The sequence below is a fragment of the Lepidothrix coronata genome, unplaced genomic scaffold, assembly GCF_001604755.1.
Source record: "Lepidothrix coronata isolate B3197 unplaced genomic scaffold, Lepidothrix_coronata-1.0 Scaffold87, whole genome shotgun sequence".
Lineage (NCBI taxonomy): Eukaryota > Metazoa > Chordata > Aves > Passeriformes > Pipridae > Lepidothrix > Lepidothrix coronata.
Genome location: NW_016690267.1, coordinates 1,037,769 through 1,063,044, shown reverse-complemented (window position 1 = coordinate 1,063,044; position 25,276 = coordinate 1,037,769).

Sequence of the window (25,276 nt, the reverse complement as noted above, 5' to 3'; positions counted from 1 at the left end):
AGGGCTGTAGAACAAGCCAGATACAGTGGAAATTCTGTATTTTATAGCAGTACTGTAGCAATTTTTTAACAGTAGCTGAAACTCATTTCCACACTTCTGACTTAACAAAAGAAAACACAGCCAGGGCTCCCAAGTATAATTAAATTGGTATTCATCATTCAGCCATAAAGAGCACCACAGCAATGTGAAACAAAATCTCTGGCAGGGGGTCTTAGCCCTTCTGTTTCAATTTCCTGAAGGCCAAGACAGTTGAAAGAAGATAAGCAAACATCCCTCCAGAAACAGGAAATCAAAATGTATTTCTGTGAAAGACTGGACAAGCAGCTGCATAGCAATGAAAATGCTGAAGTGTTTACAAATACATCCAAGGGATGCTGCACATTCTGGGAGGTGGGGACTCTGCACACAGATGGTTAAACTTCTTTTCTTTTAGGGAGCTAATCCAAACCCTGCTGAAATATGTGCAGGAACTGTAGTTCTGGACACATGGATTTGAAAAATGTCCCCATAGTTTGTGTCACCCAAACTGTAGGACCACCCAAACTATAGGACCACGAGGCCACGATAACCACTGCAAGATTTCCATTTCATACATGGGAAAGTTTAAGTTACAGACATTACTGTGGACCAGGAGCACAACAGTCATTTCCCTCACACATTTAAATCACTAAAATAACCATGGAATTGATCTTCCAAAAAAAGCTGCTATAAGTAACTAAACTCCAGAAGTCTCAGAGCCCAGAAACTGAACAGCTGACCAGGGGGTTGACTTGTTTTCACTATGACTGTCAGAAAAAAAACCCAAAACCAACAAAAAACCAACATTACTTTGAGTAGAACTCTCTCATTTCAGGCAAGAGTTCTTACTTAGTGGCTCTACAGCTGCAGTTTCTTGAGCCCTGTCTTTGAACGTTAGTAATGTTGAAGCCAGTGCTAACAAATGCTGTGTGTGCAGCATTGTTATCTGCACTGCTCCAAGTCCAAGCAGAAGTTTTAATCATTTATGTAAATGTATGATGTAGTGCTTTATGGCATATTCGTGAAATATTGATTTCTGCTTGAGACTTGTGTTTATGCATTCTGTGCTAATGAAATTTGTACCAAAGACCAAATTGGACAGTGATGTCAATACACATACATATAAACAAGGCTTATTCTGCAATGGTTCACTCTCCACAATTATATTAAGTACTTTTATGGGAATAAAAGCAGTAAGCAGTAAGTTAGTTGAACTGCCCTCTAATGACCAATGAAAACAACCCAGTTATTCTGTTTTAATTGCTCACTTCCCAACATAAGCAAGCAGCCTTTCCCAAATCTTTTGCATTGTCAAAGCCTTTTGGTTCAAAATGAATGCACCAAGGGTGGCTCCTGAGACACAGGCAAATCATCTGCTATGCAGCATGTTGCATCCCAAAGCCACCTGTGTGTTGGGAGATAATGCAAAGCATTCACGTGGCAGAGTGGATCCTTTGCTGGGATTTTCAGAAGTTATATCTAAATAAATTTCTTCTGCCAGGTACATTTGATGGGGTTTCCAAACCAAACGATAACACGATTTTTCTGAGTCTCTATTAACTCCACGGCCTCAGTGTGTGTTTTTCACCTGCCTCTCTGCTTTGATTTGCATCACTGTTCTTTTTTCCCCCTTGCCTCAGCCAGGCTCTTTTATTTCACTGTTCCACAGCCTGTGCTTTCCAGTTCTCTCACACTCACTTCTGAACCGGACCTGAATTGAGGTGAAGGGGATTCTCAGCTGCTTTCAGTCTGTGTTGGTTTTGAGGATAAGACTTCTAAAATCTTGCTTTCAGAGCTGAATTCAGTAACCACCCTTGGGTTTCCAAAAGAAATAATAACAAGAGCAAAAAAGTCCAAGACTTTCAGTGTGGGGTATGAAGGCAGGAATGACAAACTAATTTGAGAATATTTAGATTCTTGGAGACAACAAAATGGAGGGAAGGCAGCTTATTTTGGTCCATGAATATGTTTATCAATTAGGCATATATGAATAAAACTTTGTGTCCTGTCAGCATGGAAACCTCCTGTCCTCACAGTCAGAGGAACCCTGACTGATAGACAAAGCAGGCAAAGGAGTGCTCTGATCACTGGCTTGTTTCCTCCTGAGAACAGACAAACACACCAATGAAATTCTACCCCAGATTTGAAACATCCTTCCTGTCAAAACTAGAAAATATATTCCCATGAAAAAGTTTTATTTCAACAGAACCATGTTTTTTTTCCACAGCAAAATTCAAACAGGCTGTGCTGACTATATATAAGGAAGACATTTTATCTGATGAGGGTGGTGAGACACTGGCACAGGTTGCTCAGGGGTGGGGTGGTGGATGCTCTGCCTCTGGAAACATTCAGGGTCAGGTTGGATGTGGCTCTGAGCAACCTGATCTAGTACAAGATTTCCTGGCTGGTTGCAGGGGGGATGGACTGGATGACCTTTAAAGGTCCCTTCCAACCCAAACCATTCTATGACTCTAAGAAAATGCAGGTAACAATGCAATCAGAAGCAGATGGGTGAGGCTACAGAAGCCTGGGGTACCTTGCAATTCAAACTCTGCATCCTTTCTAAAAAGGACTCCAAGACCTTGTTTAAGGGTCTTTGCATTCAATAAAGAGACCACAGTGATTAAATGAGCTTTGAATCACTGTCACTGTTGAACTATGAACACTCCTTGTTAACGAGGCACAGCCTGGTGACCAAGCTCACCCACCCTGCCAGCACAGCCCAGGGCAGGGGAAAGGGCAATTTCCAAACAGAGCCATTTGGGCTCTGGGCTGACACTATTAACAGTGATGCCAATGGCAATAACACTTTTCATACAGTGGACACCTGTATGCTTGGAATGGGATAGAGAACATCAGCTCATTTTGTTTTGGCTTGCAAATAGCTGCAGGTGGCAAAGCTCTTTGCTTGCTTGCAGCACAGAATAGACTTCAAGTACAAAGAAGAAACCTCTATTATTCCACATCCCCCTCCTGTCCCTTCCATATATACTCATTTAGGATTTAGCAAGACTCAGATGTAAAATGGAACAGGTTCCTCAGGAAAAAAAAAAGTATGAAGTGACTTTAAACAATTCTGTAAATATTCTGTAAATACAGTCAGAGCCCTGCATTGTGTGGCACAACTACAGCTTGTCACAGCACAGTTATCAAATTTAACAGCACTAAATTTAACAGAGCCGTTTTACAGAGGCAGGAATGTCCCACAGGGAAATCAAATGCTAAAAACACAGGTAAGACCTGAATTCTGGTTCAGACTTGTGAGTCCACAAAGATCAGTCAAACCCCTCTCTGTGCTGGCTGTGTTTGGTTATCAGGTTGTGTTATATTTCCATTAAAAACAACTCAGGTGTAGCGTGGGAATGGGAGGGAATGGACACAGCTGGATTCTGCTGGGAGCTGAGAATGCTTTGGGGGTTTTAAGGATAGTAGGCAGGAGATTTGCAGCACAGCTGAGAGTCTGTGGCTCATGAGAATGTAAAGAATAGTTAATCAGGCCACAGACAAAAAGGAAAAACATTTCTGGAGCTATAGAGAATTGGGTTTGCTGCAGCTCAAACTCATTGAATGGACCAAAACCAAGCTTGGAGGCAAGAACCATCTACTTGGACACAGTGGACAAAGGAAGCAATCTATTTCCCCTCCATTTTTAAAAAGGAGACAAACTACATTAAAATACATATGAGTCTGAGAAAATAGTAATTTGTGAAACACATTCAGATTTTTAGAGGAGGGAGAAAGAAAAAAAACACAAATGAAATTGAGTGGTAGGAATATAAAGAATGACACATCTCTATACAATTATTTTCTACAAACAGTCTCAGACAATATACAAAACATGGTTAGAGAAAACCAAAATGCTTTTCTCAGCCCGGGTCTTTTCCCTGTGTTTCATCTCAACCAACATTTTTGCAGCCACAACCAGCTCTGCCTTTTAGATTATGATGCACAGAGCAGAACAAGACAAGCAGAACAAGTGTAACAGAAACACATTTTTGTCAATAAAGGAAGCAAGTGCAAACTGCAAGACTTCCACTAGCACAGACCCGGCTCTGCCTGCCAGCAACTACCAACCTTGCATCTGAAGCCTCAAAGAACATTCACTCCCCACTGCACTGTGCAGGCAGCCACAAATGGAAGGAAAAGGCTTTGGAGAGGTCTCTGCAGTAAGACCTGGGAAGGGGAAAAAAGCATAAGGAAGAGACAGAGAAAATTCAGCATGTTCCCTCGTTGCTCTGGTGGGCACAACGGCAGCTCCAAAGAAAGGCTCGAGGATGCCAAGTGACAGTGGTGGATGCAGAAATGAAGCACATGCAGAGGGAATCCTCATAATGCTTCCACTCAGCACACAGGGGTGTCTGCTCTGGGAGAGCACTGCAGCAGGGCAGTAGGGTCAGAGAGCGTCCTCAGTCGGGAGGGAACCACAAGGATCATCCAGTCCAACTCCTGGCCCTGTATAGGACATCCCAGCAATCCCACCCTGTTCCTGAGACTGTTGTCCAAACCCTTCTGGAGCTCTGGCAGCCTTGGTGCTGTGCCCACTGCCCTGGGGAGTCTGGCCAGTGCCCAAGCACCCTCTGGGGGAAGAACCTTTTCCTGAGATCCAACCTGACCCCGCCCTGGCACAGTTCCAGCTGTGCCCTCGGGTCCTGTCACTGTTCACAGAGAGCAGAGATTGGTGCTGCCCCTCCACTTCCTCTTGTGAAGATGTGCAGACCCTGCCAGCCCTAAACCAACAACTTCACAGGGTCCTCACAAAGGCCATGACTCCAGTCTCCCTCTGGAGTGGGATTTGGAAGTGCAGATGCTGCTCTGCACTCAGGTAATGCACCTGCACTGAGCTGCTGCCAATTTCTCAGAATAAGTGTTCTTCCTTCTTGATTTGCATATGCCAAAAAGCTGCATGTCTTTAAAGTATCCTAATTTTTAAATTGGAGGCATGATTTTTCTTTTTCAATTCTGTCATATAATTTAGCCAAATTTCCCTACAAATTTGCCCTTACGCAGTAGAAAAATAATTTTCCATAAAAGCTGCAATGAAATATGGGGGGAAAAAATCCCTATTATTATACAATCTTAATTAATTATATTTTTTAAATTACTTTTCTCCTGCTTCCCTATAAAATGCAGAACCCCACCGTTCACCTTGTTATATCTAAATTAGCAGCCTCCCCAAGCAGGTGTTACATTTGGAAGACAACATGTTGTAAGCAATTAGAGAATTGTATGTAAATACGTAATTTGTCTGAGGAAAAGAAAGCTCTTTGGTGTGATTAAGTATCATTTAAAAATTTTCTGTTAAAAGAAAGCAAACAACATCCAAAGTGGATGATGCAGGGTTGGAAAATGTGCTTCCCTGGAGGATGAGGCCAAGGAGCACACGGTGTGTCTCTCTGTGATCAGGTGGTGAAAGGTCTGAGTGTGCTGGCTCATTTTGCAATCTTTGCTCCCCAGAGACTTTGCTCTTGGAGGAACTGATGAATTAGAGTGTGATTACTTCCCCACTAGCTGCTTCTTAATAAAAGTCCATATTTGTGGCACACACACACTCTTGGATACTCACTGGCATCGGAGAGGAAGCATGAGCAGACAGGGAATGCACAAGCAAAGGTGGATAGGAATGTTCTAATTTTTAACATCTAGAGATGTTAAACCTGAACCCTCGTAGAGATATCTTTTCCAGCAGATTTCACCTGGAGTTTTATCCTCAACTTCATAATACTCCAAAGGGAAGAAATGTCATGGCCTTTCAGACAGCTGCAAACACATAACACCCACCCATGGATTCATATCTTGGCTTACAGACCCATGCAAAACTCTGCAGGAGATCTGTGAAGGACCTTGGAAAACTTCTGCACTCCACAGAACGTCTGTGAGAAGTGTGGGTGGAATTATCCTTATTTTACTACTGGATAAACCATTATGAAAGATGAAAAATGAGTGAGTATTCTCCCTGCCTAATTTTGGGAGTCCGCTGCTTTCCAAATGAAGGAAAATGCCCACCCTGATGCATCTCTCCTGTCAAATGAACACATTTTACCATGAAGACAATGAAAAAGGAGTGATTTCTATTCCTATTTCTGCCACTAAGTATTGTAACTTCACAGGCTCTGTGGATATTTGCCACTTTAATTGGACCCTTGGGGCCCTGAATGGTTGAAATCACTTCTCAATAATGCTGCACCAATAAGTAATAAAATCAGAATTCTTTTTTTTTTCCCATCCCAGTGTTTATTGGCATTGTCTATTAAGCACACTGGTGTACTTGTAGAAATCTTTTTAATAGCAGAACAAGAGACTTCTATAAGGGCTGAAGTTTTCCTCTCTCTCAAGTCAGAAATCTGCAGTCTCAGTGATTGCCAGAGCCAGCAATGATGACCAGAGCACAACCCTAATAAAGTGTGACTACAGCATGACCACAACCATAGCAGCAGAATGTAGCTGTGCATTAAAAGACCACTTACCCAACCAACACAGACTGCTCAGCCTGGGAGAAAATTCTCCAAATCAATTTTATTTACTTTCAGGGCATATGAAATGCATCACTTTTCCCTTCTGTTTACCTGTCTAACATACAGATTGCCTCTCTCGCAGGACAAGGAAGAGCTGAAGTCCAAGAAGTGAAGTTTTTCTAGTGGAAAAGCATGACTTATAATCTCAGATCCATTTCAAATATGACATTTCAGGATTCAGTGTTAAATACTTGGGGCTTTTTTATACAGTCCATGAGATAGAGTAAATTAGGGTTGTCGTATAGGATGGGAGCTGAAGTACCTTTAGTATCTGAGCTCACTCATTTGAATTAAGCTGGGCTGTCTCTAATATACTGTACTTTGCAATGCAAATATACCCTGATTTGGTCATAGAGAAGTTGTTCTGCAAAGATATTCCCAGTCCCCACTAACAACAGGAACAGCACTTTTTTGCTAAGGGCAAAAACAAACCCATGAATATTTCTTTGGCCACCTCGCAGGGAAGCCAAAATAATGCTGCAGTAATTTAGGAGCAAATTGGTAAATGTGTAAAAGTCTCAGACATTCACACCTCCTACCAACCAGCACATCCAGCTGGTTCCTGCAACTCAGCCTGGAAGAGAATGTAGTGCTGTCACCTCAGGATTTCACTGGCCATGCACTGGAAGTTGTGTCATGTGAATGTGTGACAAGAAGTGGGGGAGATGCAAGTCTAAAGAACTGGCAACTCTGCACCTTGCCTGAAAAAACCCTACTCTCTCCTTTTACTTGGAGCCTTGATTTTGCCTTGCCTTCACAGATTACAGTGTTGCACATGATAAATAGCATATAGCAAATTAATATTTAAGAATTCATCACCGAGAGGTAATTACTCATCTACTGCAGACTCACGTTATTGATGCTTGGCTCCTTAAGAGGTGGTGGTGGTGGGGTTTTTTGGAGTGCCTATAAACTAAATTAAGACACTTAAAACATTGTAGTATTATACATCATTAGTTTTCCTGATCTGCATATTTTAGCAATTGTTTATGTTATGTAGCATGAAGAGGCATTTCTTGCAAGCCATTTCCGAGAAAAGCTTGGATTGGATTATCTGTTTGTAATGTCTGATAAGAGAGAAAGTGTGCCCCAAAGTGTGCAGTGGGTTGTGTAAAAAAACAGCTCCTTCATGGCCCCGAAATGTGAAGAATAAGTCTTCAAGGCTCTGGCTTTCCTGTGACCACAGTGGCCAATTCCACCTCTCTCTAGTTCTTCAGAAAACATCAGAGAAACTCCATGGGAGCTGTTACACACAGCCAAGTACAAGTTCCTCAGTCAGTTAGTCTTAGCCTTAGTCAGAGACTGATTTGTCAAATTACACTGTCTGAGGGGTCCTGAGTTAATCTTGCCAGGATAGGAGTGGAAGGAACTCATTCCTCACACTTCAGTTGACACAGAAAGCTGTGCCCCTCAGCCGCTGGTGTGCAACCAGGAGCTTAAAATCATAATGGCATGAGAGCTCCAAAAATATCAGGGGCCAAAATGGAGAAATAGCGTCACAAGAAGACACTCAGGAATGTAGAAGTGAAAAGTATATCAAATACATAGGAAAAATCCACAAAGAGCTTGCATGGTACAAGAGATTTGACTGATTTTTGGAGCAGACCACTGACAGTAGAAAAATGTTTGGATTTCCCTGCACGTATCATTGTATGTTGGACCAAAACCACACAGTCACTGGTCATAGTCAGTTGAATGAGAGAATTAGGATCCTGAGGGCCTGATGTGGAGTGGTCTTGGGTTGGAGCCAGGTAGAGCTGGAATCACTCTTGGACCGATGCCACAGGGCGAGAGGACTATACGAAAATAATTATACCAACAATATTTTGCACTGTTAAGCAACAAAGGCATGATTTTGAGGGTATAATGTCTATTCGCTTGCAATTGATCCAAATGGGATCTCATTCTTCATGGAAAGGGCTTGGAAAAGGGCCTGATAAATTGTCAGCTTTGTGATGTACCTACATATGTTCCACAGCATACAGGGGTATAATCTTAAATTAATGCATTTTATAACTGGAGCAAAACTCATCTAGTTCTGTGGTGTAGAACTGAATGGCTGCACTTGGCAGGCATTTTTAGGCATTTAAGACCTCTCTTTATAGGCAAAATAACAAGACTCATCAATCCCATATTGTGCTCTTTGAGAAAAAAATAAACCAACAACAATTCTGACACTGGGAATACCACTTATGAAGTATTATTGCATTAAACTAAAGGCTTTAATTGGCTCTGTTAAATTTTATCTGATAGACGTGCAACCAATAATTCAGTAGAACCGAATCAGCTATTGGTGTTCTCAGCCCACCAGCTCACCCAGTGCTGGTTTATTCTGTGTCCTGGGGTTTAACTGTGAAAATTCCTGTCGTTGTGGCCGTTTCATAGTTCCACGTTACGATCAGAGGGGAAATAATAATAGTAAAAAAGACACCTACGCGTGACACTGGAGCCCAGAGGAAAAGGCAGGAGATCCGTGCATCTGTTCTGCGCTAAAAGGTTGGATCGAGGCAGAACGAGGGCTCGGCGGGGAGAGGAGCGGGAGCCGCAGGACGGTCTGATGTACCACGGAGCCATCTACCGGGAAACACCGCTCTGTGCTCCGCTCCTCCACCTCCCAGGGTTTAACCCCTCCACACCTACACCCATCTCCACCTGCTGTCTCTCCTTGTGCCGCAGGGTACAGGCGACTGCTACATCTCTGTTGTTATTTGCCACCTTTCCAGTTGTGGGAGAAGGGAGAGACCCGTGTTTTCAAGCTGGATTCACGGAGGAATGGCAGTCCATGTGTTCTGTGGGTTTGGCTCAGGTGTATGTCCTGCTGCTGGCCACACTCCAGTGATGTTTAAGGAAAGGAAGCAGGAGAAATCTGTTGTGCTGCAAGACTGTCACTTGTTTCTACAGGGAAATGGACAAGTTTTGCTTTTACAATGCACTAAAACTTGTTTTAGGATGGTTTGATTGAACAGTGCTGAGAATCATTTCTTCTGCTTTGTTAGAAGAAATACTGAGTAATCTCAGCTTCTACCGAGGTGGTGGAGTTTTTTTCTTATTCTTCCTTTTTTTTCTGAGTTTTTTTTTCTCCTCTTTTCTCCTCTTTTTCTTTCTGAAAGCTGTTTTTCTACCCAGGCAGGTGTTTTGTCCAGGTAGCACATGCTACTTTCCCCCCAGAAACTACTACATTTCCTATAGTCATTTTAAACGAGGTCTTAGATTAAAAGAATCATGATCAGCCACCATTTTAAACATAGCCAGAGCTGCATTTGCATCTATCTTAATCAAGATGCTTGCTAAATTAAACAGCACTCCTAAAACAAAGCTGATTGCTTTTCATGTCCCACGAAATGACTTGGACAGACAATAACTGAGCAAATACTCTCTAATCTGCTTTGATAATAATTTTACATCTATATTTGAGCTTACCACTGCATTGGTGTTTCCATGCAATGAGCCTTCATCCTGGGGGGAGGAATAGTTGAAGAGTTCAAGTGATGCCGCAGGGAATCCTTGTAAACACGCAATTCCTAATGATGCAGAAGGACTCTGTTCTCCAGATAACTGAGGGAAGAGCAAAGCTCTAATTCAAACACAGCCAGTTCCACAGAGCTCATCAAATTTTAATTTTATTAAATATTATGTATAATTTACGTACATGTAAATAATAAATACATTAACCTTTATTCTTAATATTACATGTTGTTATTAAGAATTTTATGGAATCCAGTGGGACAAAGTCTTCTGTGCTTGACCTAAAGTTCTGTAGACTGTAAGGGCAGCTGTGTCAGAATAAGGGCAAAGAACTCCAAGGTTTGCATCAATACAAAAAGAAAAAATGTGGAAGTTTCTATAGATGCAAAGTAAATGTTCGTTGGGAATCTGCTGTTTGGACCCCACACCAGTCATAGGAACTTCATGGGTTTCAACAAATGGGTTGAAACCAAGGACGAGAAGGATGAAATGTTAATTGCAGCAGGATTTTTTTGATGGGAGTTGGTGATGTGAGAAGTGGGAGCTGTGCCCTCACTGCATTTGGAATGGGGAGTTTACAGTGCTGGGTAGTGCTGACCATCAAATTTAAAGAAATAGTAACTGTAGGTTACTGTTTTTCTTCCCCTCCACTGAAGCAATGGGTTCCCCATCTATTTTTTATCCTATGCTTGTTCTTCCCACAGATGATGTAGTCAGAGGAAAGCTGTCAAACTATCCTTGTAAAAGAAAAATTGTTTCTTTCTATCACATCATTTCATCTTTAAAAAAAAACATCCTTACCTTCACTTTGTGGAAGACTTTTCTTAGAACTATTTTATGACCATCAGAAAAGGTATTTTATTTCTTTTTCTTCCCTTAAATCCTGAAATCATGATGAGCTTGTAATTAACCACAGTTTGTAGGGGATTTGTGAAACTATTATGCTGTGCTATAAGGACACACACTTTATCAAGGCTTGAGCATGGTCTAATTAATAGAGATCACATGCAGCCCATTAATTAACTCAACATGGTAATCAAACATGCAGAAATAGTGCTTAACTAACCTCTGGTGCACCCAAGGGCAATGCATCCACTGAAGAGGTGCTGTGCCTTATTGCTGCAGGAATGCAGCAGTGTTACCTTCCAGGGTGGGGTGCTTGGGGATTAATTTGACAGAAAATGCAATAGCAAAGAATGTGTTTGTAGGTGAGTTTATGTGCCTGCGAAAATAATAAATTAGCCTTAATAGAAAGTTAAAGATTTCTTGAGCAGCAACCCCTGGCTACTCATCTTCTTGCTCTAATTATTGCCCACTATCTCCCCACCCTCCTGTCACAGCCTTGCAGCAGGGATCAGGGCAGTTCCCCAGGGATTCATGTCACAGCTCCACAAACAGCTGAATGGGCAGCATGGAATGAGAATCCATAGGCAGAGAGACAGATCTCTTCACACCAACTCTGAACAGTTCTTCTGCTAGAGTCTAAAAGTCAGGCATCTGTTCAGAATGTATCTAATTATATGTAGTAATACAGATATTTCTAGAAGTTGTGTTAGCCCACATCTCTCAGGAACATATGACAGGAGGATCATCTTTGGAGATGCTTAATTCTTTCCTTTGGGCTCTATGGAGATCCTGTATTCCTAAATCAGACCAGTTTTACCTTATACACGGGAAAATTAAGTGATGTAAATCCCCATCTGAGTACTTAAACGTGACTGAACAGTGGCCAGCTAGTAATCAACAGTAGCTATTATCATCATGATGGGAATTACAAAAAGAATCCATTCCATGTTCGTATTTAGGTCGTCCATTTATTTCCAAGTCCCTTAGATCTCATTTGTCCCCTTGGCAGATTGCTGCTTCACCAGTATTATATTTGGGTGAATCACAACTTAAAGAAAACTATTCCTGTTTTCCCTTACACTCAGACAAAGGTCACTGTAAAGACAGAAGAAAACAAGAATAACTGAGCTAATGAAAAAACTACTTCTAAAGCAGTTTCCCCTGCTCTGACTCAATGTACTTATATTACTAAGTAAATCAAACTCTAATAAAGCATTGTCCTCTGACATGAAATCACCATGCTATAATTCTGCTTCTAATCATTTGTGGTGCTAGGAGACAGTGAACACTATCATTACAGGCTGTGATCTCATTCAGCCTCATGGAATTTTTATACCAAAAGGGAATACTACTTTAATCTATGTGACTGCCAGCGTAATCCAGGTCAAAATATGTCACTTGGTAACTCCTGCATCCTGAGAATATTTTGTGGTAGGAGTTGGGACAGATTTTAAGAAAGATAACAAAAATAAATAATGAAAACCCTTCTATAGCTCTCTGTAAATCATCCCAGTATTTGGTTACTTTCTGTGTGAAATTTTAGCACCTGAAGTCTGACCCGAATTTCTGCTGGCTCCAGTTGTCTGCCACTGGGTCTCGTCCTGCCTTCAGTTGCTGAGTTACTGGTTTTTGGCTCAAAGTCAACACAAGGCACTTATTTTTCCACTGACCTATAGGGGCAGATCTTCAATTGGAATGAGTCATTATAGTTTAAGCAAAATTAACTGGATCTCATCCTTACTTGGCTCGTTAAATTAAGGAAATATCTGCTGTGCCTCATACAAGCTGTTCTCTAACATGGGCTTTAATCAAAGTATATCAGAACCTTCATTTCAATCAGGTAATAAAACGATTACCTTGAGTTTTCCACATCAGCATGTATATTCTGAAGGTTTTCAGAAAGGAACTAGTGGACGATTGGCCTTGGGCTGCACCCAGACACCCTCTCAGTGCCCCACCTCAGGAGAACTGAGAGAAAGAAAATCAGATGGAAAAGCTTGTGGGTCAAGATAAACACAGGAAGATCTCTTACTAGCTACCACCATGGATTTGACTTGGCAAAAATTAACTTATTGCCAATTAAAATATCTATGGGTGGTGAGAACAAGACAAGATTAAAGCACCATTGTCCATCTTCATCTTTCCCCCCAACTCCCCTTCCCGCCCGTTTCCCCAGGCTCAGTGTCACTCCATCATTCCCAGCTCTTCAGCCTCCTCTCCCTGAGCAGTGGGGACACAGGGGGAGCAGGGGGTCACAGTTTGTACCTCAGGGCTCCTCTCTGTGGCTCCCTCCTCCTCACACTTCCCCTGCTCCAGCCCGAGTCCCCTCAGGACAGACCCACCTGCTCCTGCCTGGGGTCCTCCAGGGCTGCCTGGAATCCCTGCTCCACACCGGGAGCCCTTCCTCCTTTTCCTTCTCCTCATCCTCCTCTCCCTGGGGCTCACACCTCACACTTTCCCCCTCACTCCTTATTCCCAGGTACCATTTTTCCCGTTTCCCACCTCTGGCACAGCGGCAGCTCCGGTGTCTCTGAGGGCTCAGCTCTGCCCGGCACTGGGGCGGCTGCGGGGCCGGCTGGGGACAGCCCTGACCTCCTCACAGAGACCACAGGGAGAGTCATGACCAAAACAACCTGAAACTCATGGGTTGAAATAAGAAATGTTTAATAATTGACATAAAATAAAATCAACTATTAATACTAAATCTATTAAAAAGGAGGAGGAGATAAACCCCTAAAAAAACAAGTAATGTCAATTCGACTGCTCACCACCCACTGACCAGTGCCCAGCCCATCAGCTCCCGGCCAATTCTCTCCAGTTTATGTACTGGGCATGATGTTCTATGCTATGGAATATCCCTCGGGCAGTTTGGGTTCCTCTCCTGGCCATGCTCCCTCTCGGCTCCTTGTGCACCTCCTTGCTATCAAAGCTTGAGAAACCGAAAAGTCCTTGATTTAGGGTAAGCACAGCTCAGCAACAATGAAAACATCAGTGTGTTACCAACACTATCCTCATACTGAATCCAAAACACAACACTGCACCAGCCACTAAGAAGAAAATTAACTCTATCCCTGCTGAAACCAGGGACCTTCGTGGGAGTTTCTGTGCCGAACCCTCAGTGAGACCTCAGAGGAACTGGAAACTTTCCCCTGGTGCCAATCCCAGACTTAGAGCTTCCTTCTGCAAGCTGTCATCGAGACACTTTGGGAGCCGTTTAATATGTGCAACGCCGATTTTGTAGAGTGATAATTGTTTTTAATCAGAATGTTGTGCAGTGCTAAGTCAAACACATTACAGAAGTCTAAATATATTATGTCAACACGGCTACTTTAAAGGAAGCAGAGGTAGACTGAACTCAGGAGATCCATGGAATACTGTGATTCATTGGGAAGCACTGTTGATTTAGTAGTAACTATCTTGTCCCAGAAGAACCATCCTAATAATGTTTCTTGGGATGGAACCACTAGAGGGGAAAGAGGAGGTTTAGGGACTGTGCTCCCTCTATCCACTGTGTGATGTGGGGTACAATCTTTCTGATACAGCAGAGGATAGGGCAGCATGTTGTGTAAATCACAGCTACATCCAGTCCTGACCATGCTATTGCTGTTATCTCTCCAATAGCAAAGGTAATGAACATCATCACAGCTTTCTGCAGGAATTAAACATCAAGGCACCTTTTTTGAGTTTAACAATATTATTGGGGAGAGCAAGAGTCTTAAAAGCTGTCCAGGGGTTAATTTTATAAATATATTGGGTTTTAAAAAATGGTTCATAGAAATATTTCTCATAGACAATAACAGACAGATTATTTTTATTTAATTGCAGCAGAAACTATGCAATTAAAAGGAAGGCTCACCAAGCTCCCATCTCTGCTATTCCCCTGCCACAGAGGGAAAACAAAGTTCACTGCTTATGTAGTCCTCTGCTACTTACTTGAAATCAATTTAAATTGGGTTTTGGAAGTTGTAGATACTGTTAAGCATGCAGAAAACAGACAGGGAATGATGAAAAGGGGATATGGTGTGAGTAACCAGGCTCCTGTCTCCGGCCATTCCCTCTCACAATGCCTTCTGTGGTCTCATCAGGTAAAAAGGGAGGAAAAGAAAAGAAAACCATTTGCTTCAGCTGGCAGGGGGAACCAGGAACAAATTGTCCTTAAGCACCACTCTAAGTAAATTAAAGTAACAAACTAACCTTAATGATCCCTTTGGAAGAGACAGAACCATTCAGCATTTTACTTCTCTAATTCTCCACTGAGGAACAAGTAGCACCTGCTTTTCCTCAGCTTCATCCATAACTCTCACAATGCTGTATTTTAGCCCCCATCTCCACTGGCGTTCATAGTCCATCACAATCTGTTCATATTAAAGGTACCACTATTATTCCTAAGCATTTTAAGAGCTTTCTACTTTTTCCCTTCGTAAAACCACCCTCCTCCAGCAAAATATATAATAGATAAAATGGATCAAATACAGACATTTTCGGACCATTCAAAAATAATGGAAAAGAGCAAAGGAAACATGAAAAAAATGGGAGCTTAAAAGCAATTTCCAGATACTTTTGTTATGCATTCATGAAATAAAACTGTGCAGCCTGAGACTAATGATATGGGAAAGAAACAGACCCATTAGGATGGAAAATTGTGTAGCTTGGCTCTAGAAGAGAAGTTTCCCCTGTCATTATCACTAATCCCCCAGAGCCAGCATCCCAAGGAGCAAGAGCTCTCCCTGGCCTTCCTCATCTTCCTACAGGGAACCAGATGATCCAAAAAACCACATGCAGCAATAAATTCCACGGCATCCTTCACGTAATTCTCTCTTTCTTACATGCCCATGCCCACCTTATCATTGCCCTTCACATGGCAGTGCTGGGCAGTGAAGGACAAGAGAATAATTTAGCAAAACTTGCACTGAGAAACTCCCAGTGAGCGCCACGTTAAGTTGCCACATTACAGAAATGAACTCCCTTTAAGCCCAAGAGCACGTTGCCTTGCAACAAAACCATTCAGCAACATTATGGTTATGGTACATTTTCATTGAACTATATTTTTTTAGGAAAAAACACGTGTTTCTCTCTGTGTTGGGCACTCCAGATCAGTGGGAAAAAGAAGAGGCTGGATCTGCCTGTTGTGTGACAACTTCTCAACACACCCAGTGCGGGTTTCAGCTGGAGACATCAAAACCAACTCACCATCACGTTGTTCCCATCCTCTGCGATCTTTTACAGTGTCCTTCTCTCAGGGGCTCATGTTTTTGGACAGAACCCAAGGTGCACCATGTGTGTAACACCAGGTTTGTGATGTTTGGAACAGTGAGGTAGAACCACCCACCACCCTGGCTGAAATTCGGATTAATTAGGACCCCTCCAGTCTCTGTTTTCTAATGATTAAAGGCTTGAGGGAGCCTGCAGAGATGACACCTGTCAGCATGAGTTATCAAAATACATTAGCCACATATTTAGTGGGGGCTGGCTTGGTTTTTAACTAAAGGAAGCACTCAGTTTAATTCCAGCACTTTTAAGTACCATCACCATAGTTCTTCAGTATCAGAAGTTATTACAAAGCTACAACCCCGTTTGAAAAGGGAAGACAGCAGGGCCAAATTAAACTGGCAGATTTGGAAATTCAAATTCCGTGGCAGTTCAAGTTATACACTATGCTTAGGTGGAAAAAAAAAAAAGAAAAACATCCCTAATTCTATTTTAAGGGCTCATTTTCCACAAATGGCTGAGCTGTTTAAGTTAAAGTGAATAAATAACTAATGAGCCATTAAAGTCTATAAGACTGTATGGCCTCCAGGCACTGGTACCTGGATTCAGCCAATTATAGGCCCATAAGATAAGATGAAGACATCAGGTTGTTATTGGAATATGTAAAGGTTGAAGACACTGTTAATAAGTCACTACAGGATGTGATAAAATTGTTTAAACTGTTTAAAAACTCTCAATGTGCTTTGCTAGACATATTTTTACTGCTGGCTCTCCCTTCCCCGGAAAGTCTAATCCTTTCTTTGCACAGCCTTGAGAACTACACTCTGCAATATTGCATTAATACCAAGAGGTGATTTGTTTCGACATTTCCATGTTTTTAGCACATACTCTGGAGGTTATGAAATATTAACGGTGGCAATTTCTCAACCATGGCATAGAGAGAATAGGAAGGAAAGGAAAGAAATTAGGAAATACTGGTTTTTTTAAAAAAAAAAAAAAAAAACAAACCCGAAGCAACCATCCAAGAGAAGAGTCATAAATAGTGAAAGCTATATTTGCCTTTAAGCAATACCAATCTTATGGAAATTATTCTCACATAGCTCCTATATATCTATCCTTAACATTTTTCTAAGATGAAGAACTCAGCCTATTCATAATCAGAATTTTCTTGTGCTGAATCTGTTTATTAATCTTTAATTATTTTCCCCAACACAAGCACGTAAGAGTTGACTACAGAACCCAAATACATAAGGAGAAACATATGAAAAATCACCCTGAACACATGGGCACCAATCCTATTGCAAAGATCTGTGGATACTCACCATTTTCATCCCACTGGTTTAAGTTTTCCAGGGAGAACTTTTGTTTGTCCTCTCACTGCTCCATCCCTGAGGCACCTTCCTATTTCCCTTCTTTTGAACCCTTCAGCAAGTTCAAGCTTGCCAAAAGCAGGCCTGGATAGACTTTTGACTTTCAGACTGATCATAACATTTTGGCACTTTCTCTGCTCTCTCTGAGCCTGCTACTCTCTATCCATCTGCTTTCCCTTGGCTTTAACTTGGAAGACTTTGGGGGTAGAGTCTGTCTTTTTTATTGTGTGTCTGTGCAGCACTTAGTGCAGCAGCATCCTGATCTCTCTCCAGGGTTCCTTGCTGTTCCTGGGCTTAACTAAGTGATATTAAAGCAAGGCATCAGGGGGGCTGTTAATGGGACAATTCACAGAGCTCAAGGTTAAGCATATGAATAAATATGTACAGAATAAGAGGCTGCCTGATGAAGGCTGAAACATTTCATTTGTTAAAGTCACAAAGCCTTTTAACACGAGAAAATTATCTCAGTGCAATTTTCTTTATGACTCTCTCTCCTATGACTTCAGTATCAGTTATTTAAAAAATGGTGATTCTGTCCTAAGAACTGCCATATAAACCCATAGACCACAGTATATTTTTACAAGCATATTATAAACCTCCTGGACTGATCAAGGTTTCTGACAGGCACATTTATACATTTTCATTCCCCCTACTTTCTCTCATAAATGTGCTGAAGGTTAAAAGCACACAACATTGCTGGCATAGCCTTATTTCCCAGCAGCATAACTTGCATAAAGACTTATGTGATGCCCTGAACTAGGGAGCACCTCCCCTAATCCCCTCTTGTGCCCTCAGCAGAGCTTCAGGACACTCCTTCTGAATTATCACCTATGACTAATTCAGCTTCCCACTGTCACAATTCTATTCTGCTTTGGCTTTAAGTCATCAAAGGGGAATAATCTTTCCTCTAACTTCTAGGATCAGATCCTCAGCTTGAGTAAGCCATTGTAATTCAAGTGACATCAGCAGCAATAAGGCACGTTATGTCAGTTTGGGGACCAGCCTGGGCATCCTCAGGACAAATTAGCACAGTTGTTGTACCAAATCATATAACTCTGCCTCAGTGCTGCAGCATGAACTTCTTAATTTCCCATGCATGCACCCCTGATCACTTCTGCAAAGGCTGCCTAACTCCACATTTACTCCAGCTTGAAAATCTGGGACATCACAGTACAACAGAAATTCCAGGTCCCTGTGGGAATGTTTTAGTGTTCAGAGCTGCATCTTGCCAATGAATATGTGACTGTTGATGCCACAGGTGGGAATGTAACGAAGCACTTCAGTAAGCAGCTCTTCATGGCTGAGCAAATGAAAGGCTTGATGGAAATACTGCACAATATTCATCCCAAAGAAGCTTCATCGGTGGAATCTCCTGATTTTCTACCTGACCCTCTCATTAATGCCTTGTGGCAGTCCCTGACTTCACAGTGGTTTCTTTATGACACTGCAGTCTTTCCCTTAATGGCAAATCACCAGCCCTGGATTTGTTACAAACTCAAAGAAAAAAAAGGAGTGGGGAAAAAAGACATGGTTAAAGTAACACAGCAAACCAAATAAGGAACCTGACAGTGTGAAAAATATATTCTGAAGTACAGCAACCCTATCTCAGGCAATAAAGGGAGGCTGAAAGTTGGGGCATTTGACTACTTCCAAATTACTTTTGCATGAGCCCTGACTTCTTGTGTGTTAAAGATTGCTCAGAGCTGCAAATTAAATATTTCAGGAATTACAGATAATGGAGGCCCAACATCCTAATGGCACTTGGAGCCATGACTATGTAATGCAATCTCCTTTTTATTAAGGGAGATTATTTCTTCTTTCTTGATTGTATTCCCAGGTTATCTCTTTGTCTTTTATTTACTGTTACTATTGTGCATGACAAGCACACTGTTAGCTACAGGCCAGGAACATCTTTTAGAACCTGCTTTGAACATCTGTATGCTTGTTGGCCTAAAACATATTGCTTTATAAGTCCCAAAGTATATTAAATATATATATATGACAGGAAAAAAGCATAGCTTGGGTTTGGGAGAGAATACTGATGGGATGTGTAAATTATTTCAGGATTATTAAAAATACTTTTGTGATGTAAAGGATAGATTACCCATAAATTCTATTCAAGGGTAAGTTAGTTTTTATTATTATTTTTAAAAGGCTTCTTTCTTGGCTTACTACAAGTGGAGTAACATAAGTGGCATTTAATAACAATGTAGTAAAATGCATGCTTAATTTTCCCCAAGAAAAAGAAGACAGCCTTTTTTTGATTTGCAGCTATTCAGATATTTAGAAATTAAAAGGCTGCAAAGTATAATAGTATAGAGTGTAATCTATGATTTACCACCATCAAAAGAATGTAATGAGAGAACTACCTGGAAAGCCAAACTGAGCTGGGCAAAACTTTCCCATCTGGTATGGAAGTTAAAGAAGAGGAAATAAAATAATACCTATACTGAACACCATGTTGCAGATGAAGACTTCAAATTCTCCTGTTTAAAATGTCATCCTGCTTTATTGAGGATGCGCTTGGATGAGGCACTGGAACATTGTCAGATTTGGAACAATCTATTAGTGCCCGAACAAGCCATCTGGATCTAGAATGTTCTAATCCTTCAGTCTCCAGCTGCAGAAGCTGAGTCCATACTTGGTGATGCTGCTTCACCTTCAGCTGAACCCCGGTGTTTGGAAGTTCCACAGCAGCTTTCCTTTCAGGATCTCAGTGTACACGGAGCAGGACTTATGGGAGTAGGGACAGAACACTTCCCGTTCTGCAAAGGAGCCAAAAGAGATCAAACAATTTCTGAAAAACCACTCAGCAAATATTAGCCAGGAAGGAGTGAGGAAACAAACCCTCCCGTGCCAACCTGTGCCTGGGAGTCAAAGAGCTCTGGGAGCACTCAGAGCTCCCATGTTCATGCTCCTAAGAGTACATTTTGCTGCTCAATATGTCCATGGAGTGGGAGCTCCTATTTGCTGGATGAAACGCCCAAGCAGTGATTCTGTATTTATAATGATTCTGTCAAATTGAACCTTTCAGAATACCATGGGGAGAAAGGTCTTCAATTATTTGCAGCATAATCAGGAATGCCTGTCCTCAAATCCCTTACCTCTGGTGAGCAAGCAGCTGTATATTTTCAAAAACCCAGAGGAGCAGAAAAGAAAATGACAACAGATATATTCTCTTCAGATCTAAAGACATACTGAAAAGACTTTTTAAACCAACATTTTAATGCTATTTACTTTTTTTTTTTTTTCTTTTAAGAGCTCTGAGAGAGCTCTCAAAGGATAATTTATATTCCTGTGAACTCTGGGGGTTTTTTTAACACATATAAAAAAATCTCCTCTGTATTTTGATGTTTACCAGCCTGGGCAAGAGGTAAGCCTGGATCTCAGCAGCGTGATGGATTGGTTTAGCTGTCTAGCTGGAGATAAAGGCCACTGAGGTGTTTCCTGTGCCACTGATACAGCACAAGGATCAATCTCACGCCCCAGTGCCCCTCCAGCCTTGGATGAGGATGGATGGCATTATGTGACAGCCTCATCCACCTGGATTCACTCACTGAGGGCTTAGAAGGGTGGGGCCTGTGTCCCTCCAACCTTCTGTCCAGGTGGGCACAGACTATCTGCACAGACCAGGGCCCAGCACATCTGAACCTGACAGATTTAAGATCCTCTAATCTCCATTTTCTCATCCTTAATTAATGAGACTTCTCACTCGTCACAATATATTGGACCCACAAGCTAAAATGTGAACACCAGGTTTTTCTTACCATATACAACTACAAACATCCTTCCTCGAGCTAATGAACAAAACAGGGTCACAAAGATGTCACAGAGGAAATTCTTTTGTCCTCAGATTTGCTAAATTTGCTCAGATGGGACAAAAGGACCTGCCCATCCAGACATTTCTCCCCAAGCTCTGTTAAGCAGAGCCATCTCACAACGGCAGAAAACATCATCACTGAACTCAGCATCCATCAAAGGCAATTCACTGAGAGCTGGGCAATGTTGCACAGCCTCTAAATGCACTGAGCATTCCTTCTCTGGCAATTATATTTTACAACCACCTCACAGAAAGGTAAATCAAGACATACAGGGATTAAGACCAACAAAACACTGATTTCTCAGCTGTTCTTGCTTTTTGGGGACACCAAAAAAACGCCTCCTTTCTTATACCATTTTAAATTGTAGCTTCTGACTGATTTGCTTTACAGTCCAGGAAGGAAGTGGGAGATGGATGTGAGACCTGAATCCGAGCTTCCACATCTAACTGCAAAACTGATCTGGCTCCTAAAATAATATTACAAAGAGGTTTGGAAGGTCCTTTGAACTTGAAATAAAATAGATAAACCAAGGAGAAAAATTAATACACTTAAATTAAATATGGCAACAACAAATAAACCAGACAATTTGTTACACAGTATGGATGCTGAAGGAAAACACTGCATCCGTTATTTCTTATCATTGCTCCAGGAAAGAAATTCACAGTGGAGGCAAAAAATGAAGTTAGCAATGATTTTTCACTCATGAACCTTTCTCCAGGGATGAGTTATAAAGGAAAAATTTGTTGCCTGGAAGAAGAGAGAAAGCAAGGATTATCTATGTTTATATATTTAGCAAGACACTTGCACCCACACTTACACTGCTATAGGAAAACCATTAAACAGCCCTTTTACACTTTTTCTAATTTTTTCCTAATACATGAAAGAAATATGCAGCCAAGAAGTAGCAAAATATGATGTGAGCTGCTTCTGTGTTGGTTATATCTTATCTGGGGAATGTTGAACAGGAAGGTTCTCTAAATATCTGCTGGTTCACAGGGGAGCAATAACACTAACACAGATTATTTGTATAAAAATGTATGTGGGACAGGCTGAGACCTCAAAGACAAGTGAGCAGATGGGAAGACAGACAGCAGCTAAGAGGTGTGCCATAATCAGAGTAGGAGAAGTTTTCAAACACAGAGGGCTAGGGGAGGGGGTGCAATTAGAAAAGGTTAGAAGTGTTGATTTTAAAAAGTAGTTCAGAAATATCAAAGAGCGGGAAGCCAGGAATGACGACAGCGATAGCAGGCATGAGATCAAAGGTAATATTACATGAAGCCCAGCATCAAACATCACACAAAACAGCAGGTACTGAAGTGTAAATAATAAGTAAACAGAGGAAAGGCTGGTGGAAACAGGGAAAATGTGGAGTGAGCACTCTGCAGGGAGCAGAGCAGCCCAAATCCAGCAGCAGCCAGGGCAAAATGCTGCTGCCAGTCAATAAGTTTCCCCAGCTGTTTTGGGGAGGATTGGAGGGATTAGGTTTGTTGTTTTATAAGTTCCATCACCAAATCAAACCTTAGAATCCTTGGGTGTGTTTGTCCACTACAAACAACAGTAAACCTTTTGCAGAGGCATTGAAATGAAGCAGAAATGTTTTCTGCCCCTGAAGGGGGTTTAACCAGGTGTGGATCAGAATCCTCAGTACTGACCAGTTCAGAGCCCTCCCAGCCTAATGCTGTGCTGGGGGGTCAGTGGCAGTGTAAGTCCAGGTCCAGACAACCTGTAATCCTAATTCATCCAGGTGCATCACTAATTAAACCAAAGAAATGGGATTACCCATAGGATTAAGACCCAGCACACACTTAAGTAGCTGGTGGCACTGGAGCTCGTAAAATAAAGGCTCTGAGAGATCCCTTGACAGTGTCTTGACTCTCACTTGAACCTCTTTCAGGGGTTTGTTTGGGAAATATCCCATGTTGATTTATTGTTCATATAAATAAACAGAGATGGAGAGGACTGACACACTTCCAAAGTGGCAACAAAGAACAGAAAGGCAGGAAATGGTAAAGTACAGAAAACCTGAGGTGTGGAAGCATATACATTACACATTTTAAAGGATATTCCTGTTATTCCATGACAGAATAACAGCATTATGCCTTCTGGCTCATGTTGGTACTTTGGTTAAATCCCTTAAGTAGATTAGAAGGAATTACAGACACTACTGGACAAAAAAGCCCATAAAGACAGGTAGTGTGTGTGTCTAGGATATATAGCTACCAACAGAGTGCTGGCATGGTACAGATATACATGAAGAAGTGACTTACTTGGATTCGGGGTGGGAAAGTTAGGAAGAAAAATGGAGGCTTGGAATTTTAAAACTTGTTCCCTTCTGATGATTTCCATGCTCAGCTACTCCTCATCCCTTCGGATAAATTTCGAGATAAATTCTTTCTCTCTTATAAAACAGTAACCCCCAGTCACTTACAGAAGGACTGTAGAAACCATCTTCCTGCTGCTTTATTTCATATCTTCATATGTTGTAATATGTTTTTTACACTTATTGAGTTCTATCCTATATCCACAATAAGCTGGAAAAGTCCCACTGAATCAAAAAGGTGGTGCTAATTCCTCTAAAGGTTCCTCTCATTTTTAAGCTATAGCTGGTATTTTCATAAAGTAAACAGATTACATTCTCCTGCATTTCTCTGTTCATAAGAAAGGCTTCAAAATATAACCCAGATCACTGCTATAATAAGCTGCAATAAAAATATAAAATCTGAACAGGTATTCATGTCCTCTTCAGAATCTTGGATATATGGATGGGTTTACCATAAAGCAATAAATGTTTTTTTGTTAGCATTCAAAAGAATGTTTGGTTGTTGCCTCCAGACATTTTTCAAGCAGTATTCAGTATTTATCAGACCTCCTCATGCTTCTCTAATTGGATTTTTGCCCATTTGAAATGCACAGCAACATTCCCCTCAGAACAATACATCCAGAAAGAACACACCTTGTTTAAAAATACATAAGTACATTTCTTGTTTGAGCACAGAAAAAAACCAACATTTCAAATTCCTCAAGAAAAACTTCAAGGACATCAGAAGACCCAGGGCAGGCTGAGACTGACCCAGCAGAAGTGAGACCTGTGATAATTCCACTTTAATCCAGTTTTCTCCTACAATCACCTACTGCTTATTCTTGGTCGATAACTTTGTCTGTATTTTGAAATTCCTGAGACCTCTTTGCCAAACCCTGAAGTGTCTGTGCTCTCCAAGAAGCACCAAAGCACCTGAAGTCCAGGGCAGGTGCTGAAAACACACAAACCACAGTCTTGTTATTCCATACTGATAAAATATAGTCAATATTTTTCCAAAAGATGACACTGAATTACAATTACACAGAAAAATGTACTGCCTGAAGTATTGTATGAAACAATGACTAAAGCAAGAGTAGCAGTGCAGTGTTTAACAGTGCATAGCAAAAATCTACACATATGAGAGAATTTTAAGGGCCACCAAGGAGACTGTAAACTCTGTAATGGCCTGTAGACATTTTCTGAGGGTTCCAGCTAAGACAGCATCTGTGAGATTTGGGGTAGAACCATAGAGAACTGCAAGGGAAAGGTGAATATTGGTGTGAATGGAGAACAAATGGGAGTATCTGGATGTAGAGGCATCACGAGGAGCACACAGCAGGTCTCAGAACTGCCTGTGTTCATGGCACTCAGACTCACAGCTCATCAGGGCTCCAAAAGGGTTAAAAATGCATGTTCAAGACCTGGAAATGGTCACCAGTGTAAGACAACCCCAGGAGACATGAGGGGACTTGGCAGCTGGTGCCTCCACATACCTTTAAAAATTAATAACAATTAAAAATAAAAATAAAAGTCGCTTAAAATGTTGCTGTTGTTATTTAGGTATTCATCCACTCCTGTGTTCTGCCGTGGGTATTTGCTACACCGTTGATACTCTGGTGCAGCAGTGCTGCCTACAGACATTATGAAAGAAGATCTGGATCAAGACTTTAATCCTATTACTGATTACGACTCTTTTCTGATTTGTTTGGATTAGTTATTCTGAAGATTTTCCCCCTG